This window comes from Melospiza georgiana, chromosome W (assembly GCF_028018845.1).
Source record: "Melospiza georgiana isolate bMelGeo1 chromosome W, bMelGeo1.pri, whole genome shotgun sequence".
Classification (NCBI taxonomy): Eukaryota; Metazoa; Chordata; class Aves; order Passeriformes; family Passerellidae; genus Melospiza; species Melospiza georgiana.
Window position 1 is genome coordinate 7,753,096 of NC_080464.1, and position 22,325 is coordinate 7,775,420.

Sequence of the window (22,325 nt, forward strand, 5' to 3'; positions counted from 1 at the left end):
CTTGAATATTCAGCACGACTACTGCTTCACCTTTGAGGCAACCTGGCCATCTTTTGGCTATTGCATCTCGTTGCTTTGAGAAGTAAGCAACTGTTCTCTGGTATGGACTCAAGTCCTGAGCCAGTATTCCCAGGGCAATTCCTTGCATGGAAAAATAGAAAGATAGGTTTACTTACATCTGGAAGTCTCAAAGCTGGAGCTGACATGAGGGCACTCTTAGCTGGTGAAAGGCTTCTTTTGTCTACTGGAGATCTCTGTTTCCATTGGCAATAAGAGCATAGAGGGGTCTGAGAGCAGTCCATAATTATAAACCCACAGCCGGCACTACTTTGCCATGCCTAAGAAGGTTCGGAGTTCCTTTGTTGTCTGGGGTTTTGGAGTTTGGCATATGGCTTCCTTGCTTCAAAGTCTGCTGCTCAGCACTGACTTCTTACCCTAGGTAGATTATCTTCTGTTTCACTACCTGAGCCTTTTTCTTTGATACTCTGTATTCTTGGAGTCTTAGGAAATCTGAAAGGCTTACCGTCCAGACTACACATGCTTACATGCTTCCCTTGTCTAAGTGGCTATTAGAAGATCATCCACGTACTGCAACAGCTTCCTTTCCTCTTGTGGAGCTTCCCGGGACTCTGGGTCTTTGCAAGCCGTTCTCCAATCGGAGTGGGAGAATCTTTGAAGCCTTCAGGCACATGGACCATGTGAGTTGTGTTTGAATGCAAAAATTTTCTGGCTGGCTTCGTGGATAGGGAGGCAAAAGACGGCATCTCTGAGGCCTAAAACAGTGAACCAGGTTAGCTCAGGTGTTAAACAAGTTAGTAAAGTATATGGATTTGCCACCACAGGGTATAAATTCTTTCTCATCTTATTGACAGCCCTCAATCTAGTACTATCAATTATTGGGCTGATTCCTTCCCTATCTTCTTTTTGAGGGAGTACTGCTCAATCCTCACTGGTTGTGTTCTTTCCTTAAGCTTGATTACTATGTGGGGGCATTTTTCATTCTCCTTGGTACAGCAGAGGCTTATACCCTCGAAAACACTTATTTACTTATTCTAATACTTCTTTACTAATGTCTTTCTTTATTTCAATGGCTGTTAATGTTAAGCCTCACATCTTTATATCATTTGCTTCAAGAGTAACCTTTCTCATTTGAGAATGTTTATCGAATTGAGCAAATTCTTCAAAAGCTTCTAAGTACACATAGTACACATGTTACTTTAAAGGTTTGCAAAAGTATGCCTTCTCAGACTGGCCAGTTGCTCCTCACACTACAACCTAAACATTCTCCACCAGTACTAAAGCTTTATTTAAAACTGAATATATGGCCCTTGTGTCAACTAAAATACTACCCTTTTCTTTCTTCTGATCTCACTGCTTCTCGCAGAGGGGTCTGTTACATCTTAGTTCTGGATGAAATTGAACTGCCAGGAGGGGGATGGGTTCGAGTGGGTATACTTTTGGAGTCTAAGTCTTTTTCTCTTTTGAGGAGGTCATCTTTATCTTTCCTCCCTTACTTTAGGAGGAGCTTTTAACAAATCATATGTACTCATTTTGCGAACCGTAATCGCTTTGCGTTTCAGCATGATAATCTTTGTCAGACTTCATATGTTGCTATCTTACGCTGCATGCTGAACAACATGTTTGATTTGCCTTCTCTTTGCCTTGTTTTCTTTTTCAAGGGCCAAGACCAGAGGGCGGTCTGATCTCACAGTCTCTTTGCCATTTTGGGAGACTTCTTAAAATAAAAAACATATCAGCACACAAAACTTCATCTCATTTACCTTCTCATTTTAAAACAGCTTTAACTGCAATGAAGTGCTATAAATATTTTTATTTTCTGAGCTGCTTCTACTGGCAGCTTTCTCCCAGTGAGCCCCTCCTAAAAGGGGCTAGTTTAGGAACTTCTTTGCTCTGGTCAGTTCTCATTACCTCTTTCTCCTTGCCCTATCTCGCTTCTACCCAAACTTCTCTTTACAAAGCTTCACAGTAGTTTCTTAGTCTTCTTCTTACACACAACTCCAGGTGGAAGGTATCAGATGTGATTTCCTACACACAAGCTTTAAGATCTTAGGTTCTGAATCAGCTTGATCAGAAACATTTAATTTACACTCGGGGCATGTGCCTTGATGCTTATTAGAACAACAATACCAGCGTCTCTGACAAACTCTGCATTGCACATAAGGTGCCAGCCTCTCAATGCACCAAAAACTCTCCGGAATTGCAGAGGCAGGCTATTCCGTTTATTACTGGTTGTTCCCAGTCTAGACTTACTATAGTACTAGCTGAAGTCTCATAAACTCATTCATCTCTTCTATCTAAGCTCTGCTTTACAAAATGTCAGTCTTCTGTATTTCTCTTCTTGAACTATCTAATTAAAGAATTTTCTGTACTGCCTTGAAAAAGGCTTGTTACAGCAAAAATTCTGATATGCTCACAAACACAGGCAGACACACACACCCCTTATCTCAAATTCACTAGAGCCAGGGCTTGAATTACCGTGGCGGGGAGAATTCTTAGAATTCCTTCAATTCTCTTTACCATAGTTAAACATAAATCACCATACCATAGTTCTTCTGTGAAAAATGCTACTCTTGTTGCAAACAAAATCATAAAATCTCCACAAAAACCACTATACAATCTGAGAATCTAATTACCATAATGCCGTGGAAGAAAATCACCACACAAAATCACTGGGAAAGGGCCTATCTCTCAAAGTGCCAATTTTTCTTAACACAACACAGCATACCGTAATTCAGCATTTACTCACATCAGCTTTCTATGGACACAATCAAAATAACAGTACACAGTAAAATTCCAGGGATCAAGTTCAAATATCTAGGGCAAAGAAACTCTCTGAGCTTGTAGTCACAGTTAAAATGTACCAAATCTACACAAATCACTACATTTAAACACAATAAATACCGTCACTGACGTTTCTCTACTTGTTCCACTTCTCCGTGGGGCACTTCTCTCCCTCCCTGCCCCCACTGCCTGCTGCAGCCAGCACCTCAGGCCTCACTTGGCTGCTTCAAACATGGGTAGTACTCACCTCCCCGCGCCATCGGTGAACTCACTTGTTTGCTTTCTTTTTCATATACCACACACTCGCACAATTACAGAGACATTAACATTAACCACACAATGCATTAACCATACAGTGATACAGTGTCCAGATACCACACACACACACACAGGTTCACTCGCTCCACCCTCAGGGTTCCTAGCGGCTGCTCTATCAGGCAATCTACTCCCAATACAGTGTCTGGACACCACACACACACAGAGGTTCACTTGATCCACCCCCAGGGTCGCTAGCGGTCTGCCCTATCAGGACAATGAACTCTCATCTCTAATCTAGCTGCTCCATCAGCTGCATCTACAGGCCGAGCACCCAGATGTCTCTGAGTGACTTACTCTCTATCTCTTTTTTCTCCCAGGGGCCCCTCAGTACATACTGTATCCTCCGCAGGCCAGCAGGTCCTTGTCTGTCCTCGCAGGAGGCAAGCTGAGACGACCGGAGCCCTACCACGAAAAATAATCCTAGGGCGCGCTTTGGAGGTCCATCAATCCCCCCTGCCCCTGCGGGAACAGAGAACTCCCATCTGGGGTGCCAGAATATTTTGCAGAGAAAAGAAAAAGTACTCCACAACTTTGTGAAAGTTGTAAAGTCAGTATGTTTATTACAGCGCTGGACGCATGCAGAGATTGGTCTCCTCAAAAAAGGCATGCGTACCTCTGAGAACTTCAGGTCCCTTTTTATCTCTCTCTCAAATACATAAGCATAGTTTCACAATAGGTTCATACATATTCATTTTTATGGATTTCGCATGACATTTGCCGCTAGTTCCTTTTTATCAGAAAGAATTCTTAGGTCAGGTTGACCTGCTCCTGTAACAGTTTCTTTCTCTCTTTATCATCTTCTGTCTCCCTTCCTTTATCTCTGTCCTTCACTGAAGTAACTTCACTGAGCTTAGGCCTTGCAGTCAGGCTAAATAACTATAGTTTCTAACCACAGACTCAACTCAAAAATGTACATTTCACTTGAATCAAAATGGATTTCTATCCTGGAAAATTTCTACTTTGCCTCAGCCGTGTATTCAGATTTATCAGTTTGGCGCCCACTGACTATCTTGATAGATGCAATCGGCAAGGCGATATTCTTACGTTAAAGCGTCTATCATTATCTTGTGTCCGGGAACTAGTTGACTCTGAATAGGTCAGCTGCTCCCGGTCGGGGTGGTCAAAAGTCATGATTTCAATTTCACAATATTTTATACCATACATTAATAGCATGAATTATCAGTATCATATATTACAGTGAGGATATGGTGGGTCCTGGGCCCGGTCCCCATCTCGGCCGGGCTGAGCCCCTTCTCCCAGGCCACTTGCCGCCCCCCCCTCCCCCATCAGCCATGTTCTGGCCGGGCTGGGCCCCAGCAGCTACCAGGCAAGAAGGCAGGGGAGGCTGCAGAGCCCAGGCTGGGACAGGGCTGGCCGCGATTGTTAAGATCTTACCCTCAAGTGCCCTCCCCCCAGCGCGGCTGAAATTAGAGGCCCCTGCAGACTGCAACCTGCGCAGAGTAGCCCTGCGGCTGGAGTTGAACGCAGAAAGACCAGGGATCAACCATGAGGCCTAGCCTGACGCAGCCCCAGCCACAGCTCCCACCACAAGTTACCGGTGGGTCAGATAGGCCCCAGGCGTGATGTTAACCGTTTCAGTGCTACAATCTTCCCTCGAGTGAGAAAAAGAACAAGATGGAAGCATATAAAGGAACCAGGAGAAAATCTCTGTTCCCAGAGACAAAGACAATTTTAGAAATAGATAATAAGAACTTTTACCTTTAAACGGGTAAACTTTTACCTTTAAACATCTCATATTTAAAACAATACCCCATAAGTCAACATAGCCCACCAACAAGTTGTGGGAAGGCTTGTAACAATAAGAAGGACTTCACAACAGCAAGGTTCCCCGGGCAGCTGTTATTCATGACAAAATTGAGAACCACAAGAGAACTATTTTTTTCCTCTTGTGGAGAAGTCTCCATAACCTTAACAAGAGGGACTTCTCTCCCTAAGTGAACTAAAGACAGACTAGTTTAGAGAGGGTAAACTAACTAGAATTTTAGGCTTTATTTCTTTACATTATCAGTGGGGGGAAAAAAAAGGTTGTGGGGGGAGAAGAACTGTTCTGAATGGTTTGTTTTCGTTCTTACTAATTTTTTTTTCTCTTAGTTACTTTTAATAAAATTTTCTTTATACCCTTTTAAAGTTTTGAGCCTGCTTTATCTTTCTCCTAATCCTATCTCACAGCAGGAAATAAGTGCATTAGTGATTACCCAACACCAAAACCTACCACACTTTAGTTCATTAGACCAAAAAAATCTTAACATTAAAAAAATCTTAAATTAGCAAATCCAAACAACCACAGATTTAGAGAAATTAGGAGACTTCTGCACACCACTGTCATTCATTGGTAGGATACATTGGCTCCTAATTGATACTATTTCTTCACTAGCTGTAATGCAGGTACCTTTATTATCATGCACTGTCTTATGAACCTACTAGCAGTGTTTATTTTTGTTTATCCTGTGTAGTAAGTAAATCTGTTAAAGTCCCATGTCTGTCTTTTTCTTGTGTCTATTCAATAAATAATTCATGTTGTAAAAGACTTGATTGGTCATGATTATGAACTCGCAAGCAAGAGTGGGTTTTGGGGTGCTGGCCACCTCTATAAAGCTGTTGTCTACTGCCAGAAACCTGGGCAAAGGCAGGGACTTGTCTAAGCTCTCCCCTCTCATTCGCAACAAATTAGCACAGCGAGCAGGGTCATGACAAACAATCTGAAAAAACAGACCACAGATTCAACAGATTGCTCACAGTGGCACAGTGATCATAATCCTTGGTTGGTAGATAACTGGTTTGAGTGGGGAAAAAATTCAAGAGAAAATAAATGAACAGCTGGAATCACTGACAGGTAAAAATGGAAAAAATATAATTTCTCTTGCACTTGCATTATGCTTAAAATCTGCTTTCCAATGGCAGGAACAAAGGATAAAAGAATATGACAAATTGAAACAAGAGCAAAAAGAATCCAAGGAAAAAACAAAACCCTTGGCATGTGAAGGACAAGAAGGTAATTGGGAGCAGTCATCATGACCAAGGGGAAGTCATGCTTGATCAACGTGATAACCTTCTACAATGAAATTACCAGCTTATGAGACAGAGTAGAAATTCTCTAGAGTAGAAATCCATTCTGATTTAGGTGAAATGTACATCTTTGAGTTAAGTCTGTAGTTTGAAAACAAAGCTATTTAGTCTGACTGCCTGTTCTGGTAAAAAGCCTAGGCTCAGAGAAACTGCTTCAGTGAAGGACAGAGATAAGGGGGGGAGACAGAGAGACTGCTGTGAGAGCAGGTCAACCTGACCTAAGAATTCTTTCTGATTAAAAAGAACTAGCGGCAAATGTCACGTGAAATTCGTAAAAATGAATAGGTATGAACCTATTGTGAAATTGTATGCATGTGTATTTGAGAGGGGGATAAAAAGGGACCTGAAGTTCGCAGAAGTACCCATGTCTTTTAAGGAGAGTAATCTCCACATGCGTCCAGCGCTGTAATAAACATACCGGCTTTATAACTTTCACAAAAGTTGTGAAGTTTTTTTATCTCTGCAAAACACTTAGTAGACAAGGGGACATATTGTCTACCTTGACTTGAGAAAGGCTTTTGACACTGTCCCATAAGATCATCACAGAGAAGCTGATGAAGTATGGGCTGGATGAGTAGGCTGGAAACTGGCCAAATGGCTGGGCCCAGATGGTGGTGATCAGTGGCATGAAGTCTAGTTGGAGACCAGTAACTATCAGTATACCCCCAGAGTAATTATTGAGTCCTGTCCTGTTCAACATCTTCATTAATGATCTGGAAGATGAGGCAGAGTGTACCCTCAGCAATGCTGCAGATTACACAAAAATGAGAAGACTGGCTGACACACCAGAGGGTTGTGCTGTCATCCAGAGGGACCTGGACAGGCTGCAGAAATGGGCTGACAGGAACGACATGCAATTCAACAAGGAGAAGTACAAAGTCCTCCCCCTGGGAAGGAACAACCCCATGCATGATTACATGATGTGGACTGACCTGCTGGAAAGCATCCTTGCAGAAAAGGCCTTGGAGGTCCTGGCAGACACAAAGCTGAACATGAGCCAGCAGTGTACCCTTGCAACAAAGATGGCTAATGATATTCTGGGCTGTATTAGACAAAGTATTGTCAGCAGGTTGAGGGAGGTGATCTTTCCCCTCTACTCAGCCCTGGTGAGGCCACACCTGGAATGCCTTGTTGTCGTGGTTTGAGACATTGAAAGGAAGTAGGTTCGGGGGGGAATCTCATCAATGTGCATAAATACCTCAAGTGTGTCGCAGACATTTCTTCACAGAAATCCTTTCTTTCGGATTTCTGTGTCTTCTGGAGGCCAGAGGCCTCCAAAGACAAGGTAAACAATTATTATCAGCTGCTGGGAATGCAACAGGGGCACCTAATTTGATTGGTGATTGGTTCATGTTCTATGTTTATAATTAAGGGCCAATCACCAGTGCAAGCCAGGGGACTGAGTCCTTGGCCACAGCTTTGTTGTGGATTCTTTTCTATCTATGCTTAGCCTAGCTTAGCTGCTCTGCAAAACCTCTCTCCATATTCTATTTAGTATAGTAATAATGTATTACATATAATATCTAAATAAATCAGCCTTCTGATTCAAGAAACAAGATTCACCGTCTCTCTCTCACCAGCTGCGACCCACACAGGCGCAGTAATATCTGGTGACCCGACGTGTCAGAGCGGTAATACAAGTGGGAATGCAAAAATCACAGTCAGGGTCTTTTCAGTGGTGCCCAGGGACAGGGCCAGAGGCAATGGGCACAAACTGAAATGCGAGAGTACCATCTGAACATAAGAAAACCCTTTTTCAATGTGAGGGTGACTGATCACTGAAACAGGTTGCCCAGGGATATTGTGGAGTCTCCCTCCTTGGAGATATTCAAAAGCCATTTGAACATAGTCCTGGGAAACTGGTTGGAGGTTGAGCATGGGGCTTGGACCAGATGACTTCCAGAGGTCATTTCCAATCTTAATCATTCTGGGATTCTGTGCAGTGCATAAATAAAAATTCATCCTTCCTGAATACATCTATAACTCCATTTCAGCCTCTTAGAAAGTGCTTATGTGAAAGCATTTCTGCTATCATCATAATCATGTAGAAGATCACTGGGAGTTAAGAGGAGAGTGTTGAAGAATGTAGGAAAAAATGAGAGATCTTCAAAGGACAGTTTCAGAGGAACAGACAAGTTGCTATGCTAGACAATATATGGAGGCAGAACTTTCAGACTAATATCAAACTCCTGACACAGAGGTAAGTAGACACAATACCAAATATATTCATTTGCATGCAACATTACCAATTAGTGGTTGCAAGTTACATTTTACATTACTACAGTGTGTGGAAACTTAGCTATTTCACCTCTTTTTTCCCTTCCAGTATATGCTACAGTTCTTACAAGTTTGATTGTGGGAACCCAGGAAATTCCTCTGGCTGCCCTGGAGGACTCCAGACCCTGTCAAGGGGCTCAGAGACCTTGGCACAGAGCCCAAAACCCCTGTGCCTTTGATTTAGCCCTTGGAAAAAACAATTACCAACCTTGTATGAAGAATTAAAAGCCACAAAAGTTTAAGTAGAATGATAGTGAATTTATCACAGAGTGGAAAAATAGATTTTTGGGGTTTTTAGAATGGGGGTTCAGGGTGAAAGATGGAGGAATCTGGGCATTTCCAGCCTTTCTCCTTCTTCTTCTTGGCCTCCATCTTCTTCTGTGATGTTGGCACTTTTAGATTGGTTTAGATAGAAGCTCACTGTCTAACATAGATGATAGGTATTGGAAAGTAATTGTACATATTGTACACATAGTTTTTAGTATAAAAAGATAACACCTCCCCGGAGGAGGCAGAGTGCCTCAGACTGTCTTGCTGAGCGGACCTCGGCAGGACAGGAGAAAGAATGCTATAGATAAGATGCAATAAACAATCTTGAGACCAAGAACTGAAGAGCTCTGATTCCTTCGACCACCAGGCTGGGAAAAGAGACTTTTTAACATTTCTCGGGTATTACAGCGACCTGATGAGGTCTTCAGGGTGAGAGAAGTGAACGAGAATCTTAGTTCATGATCAGAAGGCTGGATTTATTGATATATGATATATAATACATTATAACTATACTAAAAGGAATAAGGAGAGAAGTTGCAGAGGCTGCTAAGCTAAGAATAGAATAGGAAAGAATGAATAACAAAGTTCTGTGTCCAGCAGAAAGCAAGGACAAACTCTTCTGTGAGTGGTCAGCAAATCCACTCACAGAAGACCAATCACCGCTGCACCTGTTGCATTCCACACCAGCCAATAACAATTGTTTACATTCTTCTTCTGGGGCCTCAGCTTCCCAGAAGATGAACAAATCCCAAAGAAAGGATTTCTATGAAAAAATGTCTGCGACATCTCACCTTTCTAAATTGTATAAATTAAAAAAAAAATGCTGATGTGAAATGAACAGGAAATTTCTTCACCTGTAAAATATACAATACTAACAAATCACTAAAACAATCCTACAATCTAAAAAAATGCAAAAAACAATGCAAAGAAAATTCAAGTCCAAGCAGCTGAGTTTCAGGAACAGTCCATGAGCTGAAGTTGTTTCTCTTGGACAAATCTGAGAGTCCTTTTGTGTCCTGAAACAGACTTGCTGCAAAAGTCCCATCAATAGTTATCACAAACCATTGACAGTCATAACACAATTTCAAACAATTTCAAACAATTTGAACAATTTTTGGAATGTCCTTTTCTGGCCCTTCAATGCTTCAGCACTTCAGAGCTGCTGCCTGCTATTTTCAATCTTTTTTATTTAATTTTAATTTATTTTTTTTGATCGAAAAGGAAAAGAGCAGCAGCCGACCAGAGCAGTGCCAGAGAAGGAAAAGCCCTGGGGGCCCTGGCCCATGATGGACCAGGAACCCCAAAACTGGCCCACAAAGGGGGGCCAGGACCGGTGGGAGAAACCACAACTCCCAGAAACATCAGGAGGCCAAGTGATGGCCCTGGCCCAAACCCACAAAGCAGGCTCTGCATTCCCACAGGCCTGCACCCTGCTGCCAGTACAATGGCAGCACGATTGGTGACACACTTCTTTTCCCCAAAACCACTGAGGCATGCCAGCAGCAGGGAAATAGAAGCCTTCCCCAGAAATCCATCTGGGGTCTGGAGATGTTTGTTTCCCACAGCAAACCAGCTATGGTCTCCTCCATCTGTGCCCTCTTCCCCTGCAATGCAAATGCATCAGGTGTATCTTCCATCTGCCCCATGGCACCATCTCCACTGGGCTGGGGACCAAAGGCAGAGCTCTCAGGATGCACCTGCCCCATGTCACTAGGGCGCACGAGAGGCGGCAGAGATGGCAACCTCCATGGGGCAATCCCCGAAAAAACACCCCCCAACCCACCGAGAATGCTGATCTTGAAAGCAGGCAGGCGAGCTTCCCCTGCCCCCAGCTGTCGCGCACCCCCCCGCTCCATGGAAGGGGATACCAGCCACCGGGGCCACTGCTACAGAGGCAACCGGTCCGGGATGGTCCAAGCTCAAACAAACAGCCCTTTCCAGGGCAGTCTCTGATGCCGACACGGAGGACAGAGTCTCCGACAGCGGCAGAACTGCTGGGGCAGCCGGTGGAAGCAGAGGAGGGGCCAGAGCCGGGGAGGAGCCCTCCTCTGCTGAGCGGGAAGCTGGAGACGCGTTGTCGTCACCTAGTAACTCAGCAGGCGCAGGAAGCGCTGTTTCTGCATTCTCAGATGCAGGCGGGGAAGCCGGTGAAGCCGCGGGCGGGACCGCCTGGAGAGGAGGAGACGGGATCACGTGGAGAGGCGGCTGCACCGGCAGGGTGGGTCTTGGAGGCGGCCGCGGCACTGGCAGGGGTGGGGGGGCCTCGGGGACCGGTACCACCCCCATCGCTGAGCGGGGTGGGGCCCAAGAGACCAGCTGGGGAGGCAGGCCCGTCCACTCCCATCCCCCCAGAGAGAGAGAAGGGGGGGGAAGAGAAGGTTCCATCTGCGCAAGCTCCGGAGAAAGAGTAAAAAAAAACTTCTTTGCGCGGCGAAGTTTCACCCCCCCCCTGCGCCGCGAAGCAGGGGGTGCTGGGAAGCAGAATCTCATTCCCCACCGGGTCTTCTCCCGCTGGGGACGGTGGAAATGGAGCCAACCCATAGCAGTTAGAAATCCATGGAAAAACAGCTGCTCTCCATTTCAAAACTGGGAAGAGCTTTCTAAATGCTGGGTAGACAGGAAGGAAATCACACCCCTGACCCCAAACAAATCGGAAAATGGAGTCCATGCATTCCCACACGAAAACATCCAAAGCGTATAGGACATCAGTAAAGAATCCAAAAAGCCTTGCCCATCGAAAGAACTCATAGAGATCTGTTTTTTACAAAAAACTTCCATCTTCTCCACACCATCTTTGCCAGAGGGACATAATATTCTCCTCTGAAGGAGAAAAACGAACCGCTTTCTCCAAGGGGTGTGTCCCCCATATAAACAGCCACAATTTTCTCAGGGCTGAACCCTCAGGGATAGAAAAGCCAACAGTACCTTTTGAAAGAGTCCAGCTTGCTCTGGCCAGCTCCACGGTTATGCTGCTCTTGTCTATCATCTTTCCTGAAGGTTTTCCAGAAGAAGGTTCACTTGTGGTCAGCCTTGGCTGTGAACTCTGTCCAAATCAGGATCTTCAGTTCTTCAGCTCCAGGCTTGAATCCACTTCTGTGGTCACTTCAAAGCAACCATCACATGCTACACATACAGGGTCTTACCCAGTGCAGCAATTTGCTCCTCTGGTCTTGTCAAATATATTTTTGCTCTGACACGAGGGGTCACCAAATATTACAGCGACCTGATGAGGTCTTCAGGGTGAGAGAAGTGAACGAGAATCTTAGTTCATGATCAGAAGGCTGGATTTATTGATATATGATATATAATACATTATAACTATACTAAAAGGAATAAGGAGAGAAGTTGCAGAGGCTGCTAAGCTAAGAATAGAATAGGAAAGAATGAATAACAAAGTTCTTTGTCCAGCAGAAAGCAAGGACAAACTCTTCTGTGAGTGGTCAGCAAATCCAAACACTCACAGAAGACCAATCACCGCTGCACCTGTTGCATTCCACACCAGCCGATAACAATTGTTTACATTCTTCTTCTGGGGCCTCAGCTTCCCAGAAGATGAACAAATCCCAAAGAAAGGATTTCTATGAAAAATGTCTGTGACACTCAGGGTCACTCTGACCAACTAGATACCCTGAGACATTGGCGTTCTCTGACTGGGCTCCAAGAGGGCACCCAGGTGGGCAATTGGCAAGCAGCCACACCACCAGCCATCAGCCGCTGAAACCCAGCCCAAGAAGAGGCACACTCAAGGAAAAATCCAGAGAGAACATCTCAACCTCTGCCAAGAAGACTCGTTTCAAATCTTGACCCGGAAGGAGGAGGACCAGAAGCCAACCTGGAAATCCTCACCTGCGAGCTGCTGGACAGTGACCAGGGCAGATGATTCAGCTTTTGGTAAGAAAGGTCAAAATGGAGAACATGGGGGGTGCATGCTTCCAGGAACAACTCAGCATCTTGTCAGCCCTACAGGGCGTGGCAGCCACACACCCTGTGAAAATCTCTGAAAAAAAGATAAAACGGCCTTGAAACTTTTATCCCCAGCAAGTGTAATGCTAGAGGCAATTTCACGGAATTACACAGGGTCTGCCAGCTATCAGCAGGCAGCAAGTATTCCCCTAAGGGTGGGGGGAGGGAAGTCATCCTGCCATCAGCAGGCGGCAGTTGCTCTTACCGATCAGAGAGGGGCAGAAACAATCCCTACCAAACAGGTGTGGGAGGAATTGGCATCATCTGCAGAGTCCCTGGGGTCCCCAGTGTCTCCTGGATCCCCAGAATTACCCCCATTGATCCTGGGAAAGCTTACGCTAGAGATTTTCCCAAGCAAGTTGGAGGACTTGGATTTTGCCTTCTTTGAGGAATGTTCTCCCGATTCGCAAAAACCACTGCAGAGCCTCACCACGGAGGCGGTGGTGGAATTGTCGGGGAGGGGGGCGGGGGGCAGAGAAGGTCATGGGATCTGGAGGAGAGCCACTTCTCGGCGACTGGCAAACCCATGCCACGGTGGCGCCAGCCAGTCAGCAGCCCGGGGGGACCACAGGGGCAGCCGTGGGGGTTGCGGAGGCCGATGGGGGGGCCACGGGGACAGGGGGGGGAATAGCAGACACAGCAGCAGTGGAGGCGATAGTGCGCACAGCAATGGCGGTGGTGGTGCATGCAATCGCAGCAGCGGGCGGTCAGCAGCTGTCCAAAGCATGCTCAGCAGCTGCGAGGGCAGGGCTGGGAAGCACAGAAGCTGCGGCGGTGAGCGCGAGCGCGTTGCCGGCGGCAGCAGTTTCATGCGGAGTGGTGTCAAAGACGTGTGCGAAGGGGACAACTCACGCGACTGCGATGGTACACGATCAGCGGCCACTCGGGGAACGCTCACGGGTCGCGGCAGCTACACTGGGCAGGACTAAGCGAGCCGGGATGGGACGTGAAGTCGCAGGAACCGAATACACGGTCGCGACACGCTCAAAGTCCACGGCGAGGAGCGCGGTGAGACGCGGTGAGCACGCGATGATGACGTGAAACCTGGAAGTTGGAGCGGGGAGGGTTCTGTCCCATTTCGCAGACGCATCACAGGCACCGGCCGAGTGGGGATCATGCGCATTGGTTGCGGGCGTTGGCATGGAGCCAGAATGGTATGTGAGCAGTGTGGGTGTCGTTCTGGGACAGAAGGACATTCCTGAGATCGCGCCTGCGCGGAGACAAGCACAGGGGAGGCGCTGTCAGGGCGGGGTCGTCCACATTCCCGTGACGACACAGGCAGAGAGGGGGCATGGTCAGGGTGCAGAGGGTTCCTTAGGTACCACCCCTTCTCCGGTCCCATGGCAGCTCTACTTGAATGGAGGGATTGACAATCAACCCAGATGTTTTCTGCGTCAAAAGGTATTCAAGTCCTTTTGACTTGGTGATTTGACCATTTATGACAGCTGAGCCTGTTTTCAAAGGGAGTTTGGAAAAACATGAATCCAGACATTGATTATAAAGCAGAACTCCTCATTAGCCATTTAGAAATTAATGGCGTGAGATGACCTCTCATGGATATAATCTTTTAAAGTTCTTTTAAAACCGCTTTATTGGGGAGTAACCTTAGCCACAAAGACTTTAAGTGATGGAGAAACAGTGGATTGATTTCTGAGTTCAGATCAGAGCCTCAGCATATGTCCTGGATTGCCAAGGAAATTGTATTCTACTTGCTATCTGTATGGCAGTTGTCTTCTGTTAAGTGGGCAGTTGTCCTTATCTCTTCCACAACCACTCCTCCCTTTCGACAAGACATCTGCTGATAATAGGCTATTGAATGTCACTGCATGACTGATAAGAACTATAGCATCCCATTGTGGGATGCTCCTCCCAGGGGGAAGAGCCAACCATTCCTACCCAGATATAATCTTGAGATTCTGGAGCACCACCATGGCTTTCTCCACTGGCTTTCCCAGAGGAAGAAGTGCCTCTTCCACTGGATCTTCAGAGGAAGACTACACCTTTCTACAGGATCACTGCTCCAACCGAACCACACCTGATGCTCCAGGAGGACTGCAGCCACAATTCCAATTGGACTGCTACCAACACCCTGACCAACAGGGTGTCAGGTTGTGTTCTGACTGTCAGTGTTGTTTTAGTTTACTGCATTGTTTATTTTAACTTTTTATTTTCTTCCCTATTAAAGGACTGTTATTCCCGCTCCCATATTTTTGCCTGAGAGCCCCCCTTAATTTCAAATTTATACCAATTCAGAGGGAGGGGGTTTACATTTTTCCATTTCAGGAGAGGCTTCTTCCTTCGTTAGCAGACACCTGTCTTTCCAAACCAAGACAGTGTACTTTAAAGCATGTGACTGTATTGGAAGAGAAGGTCATTACTACAGTGAATAATTACTTGCTACTGTAGAATTAAAAAGAAAAGTTCACGTAGTTCTCTCTCTTACCTTGCAGTCAGTCTCAAAAGCAGTGCAACCACATTTTGGGAAGCTGCTTATCGTCTTCCAACAAAATGTATGTCACATTACTGAAACTTTTGTGAAGTTCATAAAGTAAGTCCTGGACATATGGACTGAGATAGTCTGCTTTCTGTGTCACTATATAAATGTTGTAAAATGAGAAATACTTGAACTATGCTGCAATAAAGTCATATTCCTGGGTTTCTCATGGTACAATGTCTGTGAGATTAAGTCCATCTCTAGCCCGGGTAGTTCCATATAGGCTGAGCCCAAGTAAACCCAGAAAAAGAAAAATAACCACAATCTGCAACAGAAAATGGAAATGCCTTTGGTTTTATGTTCCTAAAGAAATTAGGAACTCATAATAGCACAGAGAACCAGGTTCAAAATTAATGCCCATGACTATTTTTTTAGGCTTTTGTATATTTATGCACACATACACACACTACAAGGCCAAACTAATTTGTGTTTTAGTGAACAGAAAATTTATATGGTGATGAAGATAAAAAGTAAATTGGGTTTCACTCTTCATGAACTTAGGTTACCAAAAGTCACCAAAACCCTTAAAACAACTTGCGTTTAAAAAGTATGCCATTATAGCACTACCAAGATAAAACTTTTAAAGTGTGAAATTGTGTAAAAATATTAAGAACTGTAATTCCAAAATAATTCCATTAATTGCTGATATTTAATACTATTGTCAGGATAATTGTCCTACTGGGCAAGGCAGAAGTCTATTTTTGAAAAACAGGTAAATAGTTTTCTGATTACCTTAGTGTAGGTGTGACGGGGGTCATGTACAGCCAGGACGGACAGAGACGAGTGATCTCTGCAGCCAAGTCGTGAAACTATCGGTATATTACAAAGGGCGTGGGTGCAGGGCCCTGTTGCGAGCTGCCAGCCGCAGCTCAGAGCAGGGCCGAGAGAAGAGAGGCTTAAAGTGTAGGAGAGTCAACGGCAAAGGTTTAAGAGTGGAGAGCATGTAGAAAGGAGGGGGTGAAAAAGTGCAGAGGTGAGCGCGAACAGAGAAGAGAAGAGGAAGAGGAAGAGCGGAGGAAGAGCAGTGGAAAAGTGAGGAAAGAGAAGAGAAAGAGAGTGAAGTTCCCGTTACAATACAATAAATCATCTTCAGTGTTGAATATTCATTCTCACTAACCAATCTACTACAGCATGCATATCCTATAACATTTCCATACAACCTATAAGAATCACTACATTACCATACTGTGTTACATTTTAAACCCTAAATCTTACTCTTTGGGCCCTATCTGCCAAGCTGCAGGGTCTTCTCTGACCCTTGGACCTGCCTGCTTGCAGAGGGTATTGTTTCATCAAGAGGGGATTACCTTCGGCTGGCCACACCATTGTTTTCCAGTTGTTCAGTAACTAAGGGGTCTCAAAACTTGCTTTCATTTCAATCTCACTTATAGTTTCTATATTCTCAAAATCTTTTGCCAGGCAATCATATTTATAAGGCTTTCCTGTTCCATCCTCACCAACACCTTAGCTTTTGGGTTTAGCAGAAATGGAGCATAATGCTTTTCTGAAAAAGATGGGAGTGTCAATTTCATACAGGGTGGCTCAAGGCAATTCATACTGGAATCTGAGAACTGGGAAAGCAAATCTCTTGTTGAGTTTGTGCTTTCTGGGCTCTGGCAGCTGATATTATCTTGCATCACTGTCACTTGGCTGCACAGATATTGCTGAGCAAGGTTCTGCTGTGGTGTAATACACCTGTGCGTGAGGATCATATTCTGTGTGTTACTGCACTGTAGACTGCATTGTAATCTGAGTTTCATGTATAAAACTGACGGCTTTATGAGGATGTACTGTAGTAAGTATTATCGCTATTTTTCACATATGCTTGAGGTTCAATCTGAATCACTCTAGTGGCACACGGACTGCAAGAGAAAAACATTGTTCACATTTTGATAGGTATTCATTTTAATCAGGCTAGACAGGATAATCTGCTTCCATCAAAACTGCTTCCACTACAGTGAAATTGTTTATGTTAATTAAGCATAATTTTTTGATGAGGATTTCCTTCTGCACTTTTAGAAAGTATTTCCTAGATATGGTTTAAAGTGTGGGCCTCTGAGACTGTTTCTGCATGTTTTTTGTGCCCAAGAAAGAAGGAACCAGCATGTCTGAAGACACTGGTATCCACTTAAATCACTCTATTTATTACATATATTAATCAGGTCAATAACCAGGTAGTTGCACACAGTCTGAAAGCATTATATATGTGTGTGAATTACATCTACATGACCATGCTGAGAATGAAACTTTTTAGAAGATCAAAATGCATGACATGCTGAGTTCTTCTGTTGAAAACTATTGAAGCAACTGAAAATAGTATTTGGACCTTCTGAATAACATCTCAGACTTTTGTGAGGCAGGTTGAAGCCACCTGCCATACACTGACTCTGTATTTTAAAATTTATGTAAACATATATGAGTATTAATTGCCAGAGAGGACAGGCAAAATGAAGAGACAAAATTACAGAAGCATTTTTTGAAGCATTTATTGTAGTGGATACCTAGTTTATAAGAAAAAAATTCATAAGCAAGCTTCCTTCTATAAATAAAAGCAAATTGCTGATAGAAAACAGTATCAGAGATTTTTCACCAAGTGGAAAAATCTTACGAAAAGGAAGAAAATGTTGCCTACCTAAACAAACAAGCTCTTATTAACTGAATTTCTTCATATGTACATCAGCTCAAATTTTCATTCTCATTTGGTACAACTTTAGATGTAGGAATAAATAGAAGGCCTGGCAGCCCTAGGCTTCTGAGAATCGGGCCTCCAAAATTCAAGCACATTAGACCATCCAGTGAAACTGTGGCTGAATCAGAAACACAAAGAGGAGTCCTGGCTTCCAATCAACTCCCTGTTCTAATGACTACCTCAAAAGCATATTTAGGAGAGCACTTTCTCTCTCTGACATCAAAGTTAAAAAGGTCAGACTATGTCTGCTCCCCCGTGGGTGCAAAAGGCTGAGAACAGAAAGGCATTTCTCTACATACTGATTATGAGATGCATGTGGGAGTACATGTATAGAAATGCAGGTTATCCTCTTCATTGCAGGCAAAAGTAAAAACTAATGTAGAAAATCACAGAATCACAGAATCACAGAAATTCTAGGCTGGAAGAGACCTGTAAGATCATCGAGTCCAACCCATGTTCTAACACTTCAACTAGATCATGGCACCAAGTGCCACATCCAGTCTTTTTTTAAACTCTTCGAGGGATGATGACTCCACCACCTCCCTGGGTAGATGATTCCAGTATTTGACCACTCTTTCTGTAAAATACTTCCTCCTTAATTCTAGCTTGCATCTCCCTTGGCGCAGCTTGAGACTGTGTCCTCTTATTCTGTCTGTTGTTGCCTGGAGAAAGAGACTGACCCCCAGCTCATCACCGCCACCCTTCAGGAAGTTGTAGAGAGTGATAAGGTCATAAAATATGCTTTATCTCTAAGCAGTGGTTCTGCTAATGGCAATAGATTCCTCCTAGTCTACCCATGACCTCAGAACTGGACGTACATTAGGTAAGAGTGTGCATACTACCATTCTAAATTACTGTTGAAGCCATAACAGAAAAATTACCAATCATTGCCTTGCAATGGTACTGATAATTCTGAATTCTTCATAGTCCTATGAAGAAGTAGGCTAAAGAGAAGTAATTTTATAGTTTTTACATTATTTTTATGTATTTAGTTTTCAAGGCACAAAAAGCAAAAATATTTGCACAGAGTGATTAAGGAAGGCTTCTGAGAAGCCCTAGTTATTTACAGTCTTCCATAAGAGACTGGAATTAAGTCTTCCAAAGTTTACCAATACCAGCCATACCCCATAAAATTAAAAAAATACAGTTGTCTTCCAATGGCTAAAATGGATGCAGGTATTAATAAAGGAAAAAGTGTGTGTGTGTGTGTGTGTGTAGCAATGTAATTCAGCAATAAAAACCATGGCAATAACATACTGACCCTGCTGCTGTCCCGCTGCAATGAAGAACTCCCACTCTTGACAAGGGACATTAGCACTGATTGGTAAAGACAAAAAGGACACATCTCATATACTGTAATTGTATTACACATTCTCACCTTGTAAAACAGCAGAATATATCCAGTCTCCTGTCTTCCCGACAATAAAGGTCCACGCTCAAGATAGCACGAAAAATCCGCAAAACCGTGGCAAAGTTGAATACCATCTCAACTGCTGCCTAAATGAGCCTTAATTTGGTCTTATCTTAGGGCAAGCTGTGACAGCTCCAGAGCTCAGCTCCCAGGGGGACTGAGTGCCAGAGGCCAGCTCGCTCAGACCAAGGCCATGGGTCAGCCCCTAGCAAGCAGGGAATATTCAGCTCTTAGTGATGAGCCAGCTCTTGTGATTTCAGCTTTGCTTGCTAGGTAGCTTTTCCCTTGGCTTAAGGCTCCAGCAGACGGTAGAGAGAGGAGAAGGAGAAGAAGCTGGCTCTTCCACGTGTATGGCTTTATTGTAGGGGTTCCGTGAAGGGTCTCAGCTCTTCTTCTTCCGAGTTAGTAGGGGTACAGTATGCTACTTTTATAGCCTTGGCCCGGATCCAATCCTGACCAATGGCAAAGGTGTTAGAGTGACCATAAGTGACCAATAGTAGGGTTAACAAGATATTGCCTTACATGGCTATAGGGATAAGGTATAAGGTGGATGTCCCTGGAGACAGGAAGCTTCTTTGCCGCTGTGTCAGCATTCTATTCTCCAAGGGGCCCTGGCTAAAGCTGAGGGGTTTACTACAGCTGCCTAGAGATCAATCACAAGAGAAGTAAAGTACTTACTAAACTTCATTTAGGGCAATGGCTTTATAAAGCATAAAAACACCTTTAAATTTTCACCCATTCACCCATTTTTCATGTTTACTCATCAGACACTTTCAAGCTTCTCCCTGAGGGAACTGGGAGGTATATTTTACATTCCAGTTTCATTATGGCGAGCCTACTGTAGTTCATTCGTTTTATTTTAATAATAATTTTCTTAAGATTTTTGATATCTATATATCTAGATATGTGGTGGCATCAACATTTTTTAAGTGGAAAAAACAGAGTTGTCAATAAATTGCACTTTTATATGAGATCCTGCCCTATTTAGTCTCAGTACAAAAAGATGCAAGCAAAAGCAAATCTGGAACTAGGACCGAAGACCTCACATTTAAGGGATCTGAAGTAATTGAAGTACCACAATAACATTAAAGCATATTTTGAAATCAGTAATGAAATAAAGGTTTAATTAAACTTTAATGAATTTGCTCTATTTAGTAAAACACTATGCATTTGATGTACTTTAAGTCTAGCAAAAAAACCCCCAAAAAAGCCCCAAAAAATCATTTTGTGATTATCTGTTGAACTGTCCTGCTCGTATTTAACTTGATTTAATGAGCTGGTCTACCAAAATTAGTCTTATATTGGAACAAGAATAGTCAATTTGCAAAGTGATCATTATTTAAAGAAAAACAACCTCTCCTTCAAACTGTAACCCTTTCCTACACAGAGATTAACAGAGAATCTGTATAAACATATGTGGTGCAGCATCTATCATTATTCTAAATGATATTTATTTACAATAAAACATAGCTGGTCACGAACCTTACAAGGGGAAAAATTGGGCACAGATGGGTTTGAAAGATAGCAGTAGATAAGGACAAGTCACTGAGGGTTGTTTTTCTCCCAAAAAATGGAAGAAAATAGTAGAGGCATCAAGAGAAAGAAAAGAAAAAGAAACCTTTATATTTTACTCATTATATAATTAGTAGGCATCTCTATATTAGCCCAGTTTCAGGATGAAGAAAGCATATAAATTATCAAGTGCCTCCACCTGCAAACTTCTGAAGTAAACAATGCTTGGGTGCTAACACTCAAAAAAATGACTAAAATTTGATTACACAAATGGAGTGCCTGACCTGATGTAAATGAGCCCTCCTTCCAACACAGATCAATGTCTGCTTTTGATGTTGAAAATCAGCCTTTAAATTTGGCAACTCAAAAGAAAATACATCCAAAGTTCATATTTTAAAAATATTCAACTTATGTGACCCTAAATATTGCAATTTTGCATTTTTCTGTCTCTTATTTGTGAAAATCTGTGGTGAGTTGACCCTGGCTGGATGCCAGGCACCCACCAAAGCTGCTCTATCACTCCCTGTCATGGTTTGACGCTGGCGCAATGCCAGTGCCCCCATGAAAATACACTCTCCCTGGTGTCTGCTGTGAGATGTGACCAGGAATAAGCAAAGTAGGCCCCCACTTAGAAATAAAGAAAACTTTATTAACTAAACTACAACTATATGTAAAAAGAAACACACAGAAAAAATGAAAACCTTCCAAAAACATTTCTTCCTCCCCCCACCAAATTTCCAACACATCCATCCCTCAGATCACCAACTCTCAGTCCATCACCACCCTTTAGATAAGCAATTCTCAGTTCATCAAGAGGAGAGGAGCCTTTCTTGTGCCATAGGCTTCCCCAGGAAACACAGTTGACATCTCGTGTGTTTCCATGTCACTCGTGGCACCGCCCGGAGAACATTTGCCGTCGTGACCTCTTTCTTCCATGTCCAGTGTTCTCACCACTGCACATGGACCAGAGCTGCTTCTAGGGTTTTCCTTTTAAGGATGCTTTTTCCCGTTCCAAAAAGAGCACAATCTCTCACCTTCGGGACACTTGTCCCCCCCAAATTTCACCCCCTGGGGCCGAGGCGTCTCAACACTGAACCCTCTTAGCTCTGAGCCATTGCCTCCCCCTGGATACAGTCTCTGTGTCACAGGAAACATGGTTCTGTCCATGGCTATACAAGAAAAGTCCAGCCAAGGCCACTCCATCACCTCCTCCCACCTAAGATTCTTCTCCACTCTTCCGACATCTTTCACTTGCACGGACTTTCATCACACTGTTGCCTTCAAGGCGTGGCGACCTGGTTCTTAGTCCGGCACGGTGGCCCAAAGCCCAGGGTCACTCGGTCCATATGCTCCTGACACCAACGTGGTGGACAGCAAATGGCATTTATTGAGGGGTCTCAGGGGTTTTTATAGCTTGGGCCGTCAGTGTCATTTCCTTCTGCTCACGTCCAGCTGGGTGTGGCCAGGTACGGAGCAAAGGTCTGACTGCAGGAGGGGGGATG

At 44.0% G+C, this 22,325-nt stretch overlaps 1 pseudogene; it reads right to left on the minus strand.

Moving 5' to 3' along the window:
• The window catches only part of LOC131095414 (protein patched homolog 1-like), a 198,112-nt pseudogene that overhangs the window by 97,834 nt on the left and 77,953 nt on the right, over positions 1-22,325 (minus strand).